A 12,857-nucleotide genomic window follows, 5' to 3' on the forward strand; every position below is an offset into this window, starting at 1 on the left:
TTACTTTGCTTTTCTGTTTGGAGTATCATTGAAACTACTGTATTGTAAATGACGGAAAATAATTGCATATGTTAAAAAAATAAATTGTATAAAAAATAAATAAATAAAAAATAAAAATAAATAAAATTAAAAACAACAACAACAACAAAAACGAAACTATTGAGACTTCATTCAAAATAAAAACTTCTTTGGGGCATAGGGAAAGAACTGCAAACTAAAAGGCAACCTGTGAAATGGGAGAAGATATTTGCAAATAACATCTGATAAAGGGTTAGTATCAAAAAAATATATAGGACGTATAAAACTCAACACCCAAAAAGCAAATAATTCAATTAAAACTGGGCAGAAGGCATGAATAGACATTTTCTGGAAGCAGACCTACAGATGGCCTACAGACACATGAAAAGATGCTCAACATCACTCATCATCAGGGAAATACAACTCAAAATCATGAGACGTCACCTCACAACTATCAGAATGGCTAAAATTAACAACACAGGAAACAACAGGAGTTGGCACGGATGTGGAGAAAGGGGCACCCTCCTGCATTGTTGTTGGGATTGCAGACTGGTGCAGCCACTCTGGAAAACAGCATGGAGGTTCCTCAAAAAGTTAAAAATGGAACTACCCTATGATCCAGTTATTGCACTACTAGGCATCTATCCCACATTTTAAATTTTAAATTACATATTTTATGTAAAATTTTAACTATTAAATTATTTTAATTTATATTCAATATTTAATATACATATTTTATGTTTAATATTACATATAATGGAATTTAACTTAGCCATAAAGAAATAATAAATCTTGTCATTTGCAATGACATGGATGGAACTAGATAGTATTTTTTTAAGAAAATATTTCAGTCAGAGAAAGACACATACCATGATTTCACTCATAAGAAACAAAGGTGCATAGGGGAAAAAACAGGGAAAAGTAAACCAAGAAACCAACCTTTAACTATAAAGAACAAACTGATGGCTACTAGAGTAGGAAGTGTGGGGGGAGGGATTTGTTAAATAGTTGATTGGGATTAAGGAGGGCATTTGTGATGATCACTGGTGTATATATGTTAGTGTTGAATCACTAAATCATACACCTGAAACTAATACTACACTGTATGTTACCTGAGATTTAGGTTTTTTGTAATGTTTAATATTTTTGAGAGAGAGAGAGAAACAGACTGTGAGTGGGGGAGGGGCAGACTGAGAGGGAGACACTGCATCCAAAGCATGCTCTAGGCTCTAAGCTGTCAGCACAGAGCCTGACATGGGGCTCGAACTTAGGAACGCTGAGATCATGACATGAGCCAAACTGGAAATTTAATCAACTGTACCACCCAGGAGACCCCTAACTGGGATTTATATTAAAACAAACAAACAAAGAACTAATGTATTTGTCATTATATTTATCCAATACAGTAGTTTTGCATTTTTCTTTCAGCTTCATTTCTGCTTTCAATTTTGTTTTATTATTTTTTAGTACTTTTTATAGAATAACAAAATAATTGTTCTGATTTGGATGACAAGTTATATGGCTCAATTTAATTTTTAAAACATATTCATTATGGCTTGAATGCTTTCAATAATATGTCATAAAACACTTCAATGCATTTTATAAAATTTCTTAAAATATATATTAGTATACCTACTTAAATTGGAGTTTTCCTAACTAAATGAGACTGGTTTGACACTAAGGATTGGCTTTGCCAATTTATTTATATGACGGGCAATTTTTCATAAGCAAAAGGGGCTAACTATGCTTTTCTAAATATATAAAATATTTTAATAAAATGTGTTTATGTAGAATTGTGTATTAACAAATGTGTATTGAAATGAATAATACATTGGTGTTTCCAACTTATTTTGTATTTATTGGGTTAAACAAGGTGAATCGAGAAATAGTAACAGGGAGATAATTATAGCCATTAGGAAAGGTGCAGGGGATTCTGTGATATGCTTTCCAGGAACTGACACCACAAATGACTCCATTAATACATCCTTTGGCAGTTCTCTAGTCTTTAGGGTTCAAGTCAAAGACGCTCAAGTCAAGTTAGATGTGGGTATAATTTACAAAGTATTCTTTTCTCCTCAATGTCTTTCCTTGTAGTCTATCTTTCTGTGACTCTACGATCATTACTGGTAATACTGATAGAACTGAGATTAGTGGTGTGGTTCTAAGAGAAAGAAAAGGCTTCCAGGTTTGATTTTAACCCACATGAGCAAAGGAGTAGATGGGGCTTGTGTGCAGATGTATCTCAGTTAACGAGGCTGAATTTGGAAATCTGTACCATATTTCATATTGGTTTCAATCGTCATATACAGTATGAAGACTAGGTCCAATGTGATAAAACTAAAATGTGAAATCTTGTCAGTCAGCAATTCTGCTGAATGACCAGGCCAAGGCTTTGTTCATAATTACAAGTACCTAAAGTGGAAATAAATGTCTTCTGGATTAAAGAGTTTGATAACTTTAAAGTCAAATTCAAATGGATCACTAATAGGAATATTGAAGTCAGGGATAATAAAAGAGTATAGGACATGGATAAAATTGTCCCAAATAGAAAGATACACACAACAAAATCAAACAGCTCTTTGGGAGTAAAATATAAAACTGAATTAAATTTTGATTTGAAAAATGGAGAAATAGTAATTTATAAATGCAGTTAATTATAAAATATCATTATAAGCACATTATATGATATGATTATTTTCATATGCAACACATTTAAACTTAAGTATTGTGGCATTACTTGTGATATCTGCCAAGTTTTCTCCTTAATCAGAAGTTAAATCTTGTACAGATGCTCACGTCTTATCTGTATGAGAATCATATTTTACTTTTAAATGTGAGGTGATGTACATTAGTAAACTTACTGTGGTAATCATTTTACCATATATACACGTCAAATATTTATGTTGTATGCCTTAAATTTATATAATGTTGTATGTCGATTATATTTTCATAAAACTAGAAAAACGTATCTATTACCTATTTTGGAGATCTTCCACCAAGATACTGAAATAACTCAACTGTGAGAGATGGGCAGATGCACTGCCTGTGAGCAGTTGAGGACGAGACCATCACTTCGTGGTTCCAGGTAGTGAATCTGACTGAAGCGGTGACAGAATCTGTTTTTGTTTACTAATAAAAATTTTTCCTTTCTATAATGTGTTTTGATTTTGCTTTAGTTAGGGGTTTTGTTTTTGTTAATTAACTTTTGTAAGTTATTCCACATTGGTGGCAGCAGTGATCGGAAACTGATTTCATACTCTGAGTATTTGTTAAATGTATTGAAGATTCATAGACATCTATTCTTTGTTGGGTGACAGGCAATAAAATGTCTGCTCTGTTAGTCATTTTTGTTTACTTATCCACTTAAATAAATTGAGAATCCTATGCCCACTGGGCTGGAGATGAGCTCTTTGCTATCTGGTCCAATGGATATGTTTATGTATCTGTATTTACATTTGACCTATGATGGAAATTATGGAATTGAAGCTCTAATCCCTCTCTGTGTCTGTTGGTCTCTGTGTCAGTAATTCAGAAAGACATTTATTTTTAATAAAATGAATGTGTAATGTTTTTGTTCCTCCAGAGGTTATTAATAACTTAGATGACAAAGGTTTTTAAATTAAAAAGAATTTGTTTAGAATGACTAAATTACTTAGGGAAAAAATTGCCTATGTAAATTAAATAATCCTAAAATTCCTAGAAATATAAGGAAATTTAATTTCTAAAATATAAATGTATTTTAAATGTACTTTAACTTTTATAAGTACTAATTTAGAAATATATTATGAATCTTGATCCACATAAATTAGATTAAACGTTGGCAAACAAGGTTAATTTAATTTTAGTTTAACAAAAACAGCTAAAAAAACCCCAAACCAGCTATACCGCCTCTGATTCACCAGGTATAATACTTTTATAATACTTTTATAATTACTTTTTTGTAATGTTTATAATACTTATAATACTTATTATATTTATGCTTACAATGTTTTTTTAAACATATACAAGTTTAGTGGTCAAATAAAGTAATATTCATCCTATTAATTTTTAGTATTATAGGAAAAGCAAATAGATTTTAACTAAATTGAATAAACATTTTGACAGTTTTTTAAAATATCAGCAATAATTATATTTTGTAATATGTCAGCTTGAAGACAATTTTCATCTTTAGATAACTTGAAACTACGCACTGATCTTGAGTTAATAGATAATCATCGGATACTGAGAATATTTTTAAGTAATAAAGAATATGGAAACACTGATTACCAAGTCTAGTTCTAAGTTATATGAGGTTGTATCTTATTTTTGCATACTACAAAGAGGGTAGATATTTGAGTTATGTTCATGAACGTGTTCATTATGCCATTTTGATAAGTTTGTAGGTAGAGAAAGTTGTGTTAATAGTTCATACATGCTGGTCTATGACAGATGGTTTTCACGTCCTCCTCTGTCCTCCCAGTTTGCCTGTGACTGAGAGCATCCTCGTCGTGCATGTGGGACTTTCAGTGGTAAAACCCAGGAAAATCAGAATAAGTCAGTCACCTTACTGACAATGAATTACATGGTTAAAAGTTGTAATCAATATAAGCAGTTGAGTCCATACTTGGTAGCAATAGTGATATAGAAAGCTAAATAAATAAATAAATAAACTATATATGCTTGCTTTCAACTTTTGACGTGTGTGTGCATGTGTGTATGCGCATGTGACTGGCTCACATGAATATAGCAGCAATAAGTGCATCATATGTTAATAATCTTATTAGGAAATCAGTATAAATTCACAGGCCCCTGGATGTGCTTTTAAAGTAAGTTTTCAGTATGAATGAGCATCAGAAAGAATGAAACAAAAAATGAATTTTATTTTTTTATTTGCTTTTGGAAATGAATTTAATTTACTTATAATATTCAAGTCAAAAAAGTCATGGAATATATTAAATTCTTAGCAAAGTTTAAGCAATTGTAGTGGGTTTGTTTCTATGATTTGTTGCTAATTACCTTTTTAATATGAGTAAATAAACTTTTTCTGTAATCTGTCTAGATTCTGTGTTTTGCGAGTAATTGCCAATTCTTTGTGTTCATTTGATTGTCCTTGACAGTTTAAAGAAACAAAGATGTCTTAGTGAAGAAAGAGCTAATGTTTTTATGATCATCTTACTTTGTATGTTTACTATGAGACATTTTATGATCACATTAATAAAATAAGTACCGTGCATTATTCTTCACTCATAATTCTATTTTAATCAAGTGTCCAAATTTCCTCTGTTTTTAATTTTTGCTTTTCCAGATTAGATCCTGACAATAGAACAAAATATATGAAATGAAATGAAATGAAATAAAATAGAATAAAGAAAAGAAAAAGAAATAAACAGCATATTTTTTGTACCAAAAACTAATTTTGAGATAATACCCATGGTCCCCTGAAAAAAATCCAGAATTTCGCTCTTTCACACTATAAATAGAGGGATGCTAGAAATACACTTATTTGATATGTTACTACTGATGAACTGGAATGGAAGAGATATTCAATCAGAAGATGTACTTAACTTTCCTTAGGTTAGAGCCATATGCATAGCAAAAATGTTACTGATATCAATTTAAACTGATATGCCTTATAAGTCTCTAGAGATTTGTCAGTGTCCTCACTTTAGTATCTTTTAAAATCAGAGAAAACAGTGATATAGTTACCATGAAAACTCAGTAAAATTTTTCTGTATTTGGTGTGCCTGAGTGGCTCAGTCTGTTAAGCATCTGACTTTTGATTTTGGCTCAGTTTATGACTTTATGTTTTGTGAGTTCGAGTCCCACATCGGGCTCTGTGTAGGCAGTATGGAGCCTGTTGAGATTCTCTCTTTCCCCCTCTCTCTGCCCGCCCCTTGATCATTTTCTCTCTCTCTCTCTCTCTTACTCTCTCTCTCTCTAAATAAACTTAAAAAATATAAAAATAAAATTTCCTATATTTTTCAGAGCTAGTGATGCTTTGCCTAATAATCATAGACAATAATGGCATTGTATTGTAAGTCAAAATTTCCATTAGTCAAAATATTAACTACCCGTACTTTTAAAATTTGATTCTAGCATTTTTTATGCTACTGGTCTTCAATTATGGAATACACATTACACTTACCCATGGAGTTTCATAAAAATATAAATATCTAGGCCCTCTTTTTTTAATATTCTAATTATATTCTTGTTGTGCACTTGTAATGTCATTTAGTATAACATAGATGTTTATGTGATGTCTCAGGATTACTGCATGCCAAACATCAACTTTTTTACTCTATAAAAATTATGTTCTTCCATTTTCATAAATCAGATTAAATATTCTCTGTTTTCTTTGAAATGAGACTTACCACAATTAGATATTTCTTTTCTAAGATGTTTTCTGAAATGGCTCTACCCTCTTTGGTATGCCGTAGACACTATCACATCTTTTTGTCAGTGACACAAGTCTTGTCATTTACTCTCATCGGACCTTTCACATTTGAAGATAACAACAGCTCTGTCAGCACAGCCTCTTAAGCCTCTGTCACCTACAGATGAGATTTGTTCCCATCTCCTGCTTCCATACAGATTCTGACACCACCTGCAGGCCAGGGTCCGTCTTCAACCAGGACTGTCTTCCACAGGACAGGGCCCTGTGGGATAGAACTGCACCTGATACTTCAAGATACTGACATTTCAAAGAATAACTCTCAGGACAGGGCGCACGGATGGTATCACTCAGAAGACCTCAGACTGTTCCAGTGGATACATGCAGGATTTCCCAGAATTTTTAATCCAAGAAGCAGACAACTTCATTGATTGGACTGATAAAGGATGATTAGATTAACTTATTTGGTACATTGTTGATGTTATTTTAATTTTTTATTTTCCAAATATGTTTCCAAGCATGTTCCTCATGCTTCCTCATGCTGAGCTATTGGGAAATCATAACTACTTAGTAGACTAAGTTTTTTAAATGAAAATGAAACATTTTTAAATGATACCTTATTCTAACTGACCACCCCTTTCCCAAATCAGAAACTCTCCTTGGATCTCTTTATATGTGATGCATTTATCTGCAGAGATTCATTAAGAACTTGTCATTTTTATCAGAATATAATGGAAAAAGTTGGTTATGCAACCAAGGTTTTAGCTGTAATATCATATTTGAGAATGATGCCTGTTTAATCATGACAAACTAAAGAGCTAAGGTCTACCGTTTGAGTCAATAGTTATAATGAAAATCCTTCTCAGAAAAACTAGCCTGGGGTGCCTGGGTGGCTCAGTCGGTTAAGCATCCAGCTTCAGCTCAGGTCATGATCTCACGGTTCGTGGGTTTGAGCCCCGCATCACGCTCTGTGTTGACAGCTGAAGCCAGAAACTGCTTCAGATTCTGTATCTCCCTCTCTCTCTGCCCCTCTGCTGCTCACTCTCTGTTTCTCTCTCTTGAAATAAAATAAAGACATAAAAAAATAAAAAAAAATAAAGTAAAACTAGCCTGGCTTGCAAAGTCCCAGTTTTGTAAGTGTTAAGAAAGGTCACTTTCTACCTGGCAAGGAATCTGAGTATTTCAGGGACCCTGAGAAGAAAGGGATTCTCCTAAATGAATAGATATCACAAGTAAATATCTGGTAGACAGATTTGTTTGGATTTGTCTTCCTAGAATCAAGAGAGTAAATAATGAGATCTTTTCTAAGTCCAGTTTGTTTCCTTATTAAAGACCTCTAGCAAAGCAAATTTAAGAAGACTCCTTTAGTAAATAAACAATCTGGCTGCACCTATGTAAATAATGAGGCCAAACCTAATGAGACTAGCTTTAATTTGTGATCATAATTAATCTTCCATTGAAATATGTTTATTACAAACGGGATACTGCAATCAAAATTGAAATAAGCAAAAAAAAAAAAACCCCTCACTAAAACACTAGGTATCTTTATTGAAAAACTGTGTTGTTTACAACATACCCTTTCTTATAGGTGATTCTATCCTTTCTATACTGCTGGGCTATTTTATACATCTTTATGGTGTAGGAAATTTAAAGCAGTGCAAAATAATTCTCATCTACTAACATGCAAATCATGTTGCTGGGATATTCAATTACTTCTTTCATGGAGAAAGCCAGGTTTATGTCTATCTATACATAAATTTAACCTTTCTGTATTACATATAAATCTGTGCTTCCTGACTCTTCCTTTGAATTGATTGTTTCATCTACCTATTTTCCCTACTAAATTGAATTAAATAAAATCTCTAACACATGAAAAAAATGTGTGAAGTCATTTTATATTTCCTTGTACAAATTAGAAACTAAAATTGGTAAATGACTCAGACTTCAAGTGCTTTATTCTTCTTCAGCAGAAATGGCTCACATTTCAATGAGTTCAATTACCATAAAGATTTTTTATATGATAACTTTAATCAGGTTGGATATCTTCCTAAATTTACATTTTTAAGTTGTAACTCTATTCTAAAGATTGTATCACCATTTCCTACTCCTTCACCTTACTTTCTTGGATCCGTTTGCTGTTGACAGAGTTCTCTGGTGAGAGTTTGAGCCTCTGCAGGCAATGCTATCATAGTGAGATGAGACTCGGCCACAGAGATGACGTCACTTAGGTTCAGCCCCCTATCCAACCCTAAGAAAATCTTTATGAAGTTCCAAGAAGGAACTGAACTTCATCAAGGTGAGACCACTTGATTAGCAAGAGCATGAAGCTTGACAACATATGGCATATTTAGGGGAATTGTCTTCCTGAGGACTAGGATTTATGTGGGAGTGAGGCAAGAAATTAGTTGAAAAATAGATTATAAAATGTATGCAAAGTTGTTCTCGTCTTCCAGAGTCAAAATATATCTTCCTATTTTTAATGTTTATCTGAATATTCACCTTCCATTATATCTTAAAATGTCAGAGACCTCTGACTAAAGTAATAAGATTATATTTGGCAACGGAAAGCTAATTCTCAAATCACTTAATAGGCATTAAATTTTGCAATATTTCTCTCTTCTTATTTTACTGACTTAAAAGTCAGGTTTTCTTTTTTAGACTAGCAAACTTTCCTCAACTTGTAATAAAATACCTTTTTACTTCCTATATACATAAATGCTAAATAAGCTTATTTACTTCCAGGCTTTGTGGCTATTACTAGATCTCTAAATATAGCTTGCTCTTAAAGTATTTTTCAAATCTAAATTTAATCTGAAAGTGATGAGTAAGATTTCACAGGATGTTCTGAATAACTCTACCTCAGCTGGACCTAATGCCATTTTACTGTTTTGCATTGTTTTTAGTGCATCTTTTAAATGACTCATTTCTTGAACTTCTGCTCAATAATTTCTGAAAGAATTCAATTAAATTACGCACAGTTTAAGTTCTTAGTGTTCCAATTACTTTTTCCTTAGCAATTTTAATTTCATAACACTTATAGAAAAAAAAGATTGAACTGATCTGCATCATTTTACAAAGAAAAGTTGAATTGTATGTCTTTATGCTGCTCATGAGTTTGTTTAATTCTATTTTTGGCCAGGGAAGCACTTTTGTGTCATCAGAAAATAACAACAGTCCAAGAAAGCATCTATCAATTTGCAAATTGTCAAGGCATTCTGGTCACTGGAGTGTGAAGGTGGACGGAAGGAGGAAGCATGATTGCTGGTTACAGTTATATTCAACACTGTTTTAATACTGAGAATCACAGCTGATATACAAGTCAGTTAACTTACTGAACTTAACTCTAGCCTTTGGGTTCAGCATTGGAGATAGAGTTCTTAAATGCTTACATTGATTCTGTGGTTTTAATTAGACTTGAGACCATTTTCTAGATTCTCTGAATAAGAAGTGGTATCTGAGTCAAAGCTGATATGGTTGATGTGTTTTCCTCATTATTATCCAAGATGAGCTAATATTAGAGCCTTTATTATTTTATTTCTTTAATTATTAAGCAGAGCTATGTACTAATGAGTTCTCTGTGTCTTAAAATGCATGATGCTTGCCTTTCACTTAAAAATAAATGTGTTCAAGGTAACTTTACTTGTCCAAGATACTTTAGGTAAGCCATAAGAAAGAAATCAAGAAATACTCATGTACTAAGAATTAGTGGAAAGGGTGCCTGCATGGCTCAGTTGGTTGAGTGCCCGACTTTGGCTCAGGTCATGATCGCAATAACATTAAAAAAAATTTAAAAACAAGAATTAGTGGCTGAATGACAGATTGATAATACCCTTTTTATTTTTTTGATGATGCAAGATGAGAAAAAAGAAGGAATTACAGAGTTGTAAAATGGCTTCTATACATTTTATTTTAAAAAATATTTGCAATGACTTTTGGCAAAAACCACCAGAGTCCAGACAAACTTCATAGTCCTTCACAGGAGGACTGCCCTCACTGCAGACATCAGCTACCAGCTGGGGGTTTCCAGAACTATCCTTGCTTCAAACCAGCTGGCCCCAAATTTGGGAGTTTTCACTACCATCTCTGGTGTGTTAATTCACTAAGATAACTTATACAAGACATAAAAACACTATGCTCATGATTACAGTTTTAAAGTATATCAATCAGAACCAGCCCAAAGAGGTGATGCATAGAAAGAGGTCTGGGAGGTTTCCAGACAGAAAGGCTTCCGCTGTCCTTTCTCGGTAGAGTGGGGATATGTAGCCATCCTGGCGTATTGATGTGTGACTGTATGCAGATAATGGCCAAGTAGAGAAGCTCGCTCAAGCTTCAGTGTTCAGAGTTTTGATTGGTGTTTGATTACATAGGCATTCTTACTTGGATCATTGGCCACATAGTTACATTCAAACTCCAGCTTCTAATAATTTCCTGTCACTCAGGAAATTCCAAGGATCTGGATGCCACCCCCCAGGAACCATGGACAAAGGCCAGCCAAACTCTTTCTTACACATGAATATCCAATTGACTTAAGCAGGAGAAAATTTGTGGTGTGGCTTTTATAAGGCCTCAGGCTTATTAACATCAATAAAATCTCTCAAGTCTCTAAGATATAACAGGACTTGTATCATTAATGCGATTTCATAATTGTAGTGGCTACAACCACTAAAAAGTTTCGGTGTGAGAATAAGCAATGCCAACTGCTTCTCTTTCTTACATGTTATTTAGCCATCTAAATGAAAACAAATTATTATATAACAAGTGACACCGAATGTGTTTTTTTTTTTTTTGGCAATGTGTTCATTATGAAAGGAATCTATAGGTTTCTTCCTGCTGCCCATACCTAGATCTGTTTTTCTAAAGTTCTAGCCAACGTGACTGCAAGGCAACCAGAACTTCTCCCCAAAAAACAGCCTTGGACTGTGGATACTATTCTACAAAATCAGGATCATATCATATTTTGGCCTGATGAGGAGTTTTTCATCGTATTTTTTGGTGTACATTGGGTAATAACTTTCTTGGATGCAATGATTTTCCTCCTTTTTCTTTGGAAATGTTTTTTCTCCTCCATGTTTTCCTCAAATCTAAAATGTTTTCCATGTTCTTCTCCACTAAGTTGGGATGCTGCTCCTTTACCTCTGTTTATAGCATTCCTCAGATGCTTCACAGGCATGTTTTACCCCTCTGTGCTGCTATACAATCAGTTAAAGCATTTGAAAATAATGCATGATGCATAGTCGTTTTCTATAACTGGCTCTCTTTTCCATTCGTCAATTATCTGAGGACTGACTAGGTCTTAAAATTTAGTATTTTCCATGGCAGAATCATTCAAAACAGATAGAAGAAATCATATAAATATGTATTTGGTTCTCTTGGTGACTTTTTTAATTTGTCTATTTCTTTCAAGTAATATTTTTCATAAGAGCCCTTATTGCAGCACAGGAGAAGTTTAAAGAATATCTTGTTGTCACTAATATTCATGTTTATAATTTTATATGTATTATATGCATTGTTTACTAGGAAAATCCTCTTGGTGCTGTAAGATAAGGTTGGGGTCCACTTTTATCTAGAGCTGTGTGAGTCAAGGGTATGGAGGGGCATCTGTGGACACATTCTCAACAGTTGCATGGATTTGTTTAGAGAGGATGAGAAGATAGACCAAGTTCTCCCAAAGGCATGTAACGCTCTGTAGAATAAGAATACAAGATTGACCGAGTTATTGACCATATCAGAAGGCATCAGACACAAATTTAAGGAGTAATTGGCTTCCATTAGATTTTTCTGCATCTTGTTTTTTGATAATTCACTCTGTAATTTTTATGATTTATTATCCTAGAGGAGATCACTTCTCAACCTAAAACCTTGCATAATCCCCTCTCTACCCAATAAAATACAATACAAATACTTAAGCTCTCAAGAAATTAGCGAAAAAATGACTTTGAGTTTGAAAGCATGCATATTCGTCATGTATTAGTTTAGCAGATGAATTGCACATGGGTGATATCGCTCATTTCATCTGTTCCTATGATGTTCCTGCTACTGTATCTCACCTCCAGTTGCTAAAATTCAGTTTCCCTTCAAGATCCAGTTCAAACATCATCTCCTTCATCCAGGCTTCCATACCCCTGACCTCTTCCTTCAAAGTATTAAGAAAAAGGACTTCTGGAATTCTGGTAATGTTTTCTTTCTTGAGATGAATGCCGGTTGCAGTCACCATATATACAATTAACAAAGTGTACTTTTCTGTATTTATGTCACTTTTAAATAAGTAAATCAACTGATTGAGGTTTAGGTATTCAAATGTCAGTCTTGTCACTAAGTATTAGAGCCTTTCAGAAGCAATGAAATATTGTATCTCACATTCCCAAGGAGATGTTTTAACACCTTATTCAAAATAACAATAATAAAATTTCATTGAAAACAAAAACATATATATGATAAATAATGCTGTACAACTTACGTATATATATAC

The sequence above is a fragment of the Suricata suricatta genome, chromosome 15, assembly GCF_006229205.1.
Source record: "Suricata suricatta isolate VVHF042 chromosome 15, meerkat_22Aug2017_6uvM2_HiC, whole genome shotgun sequence".
NCBI classification, from domain to species: Eukaryota; Metazoa; Chordata; class Mammalia; order Carnivora; family Herpestidae; genus Suricata; species Suricata suricatta.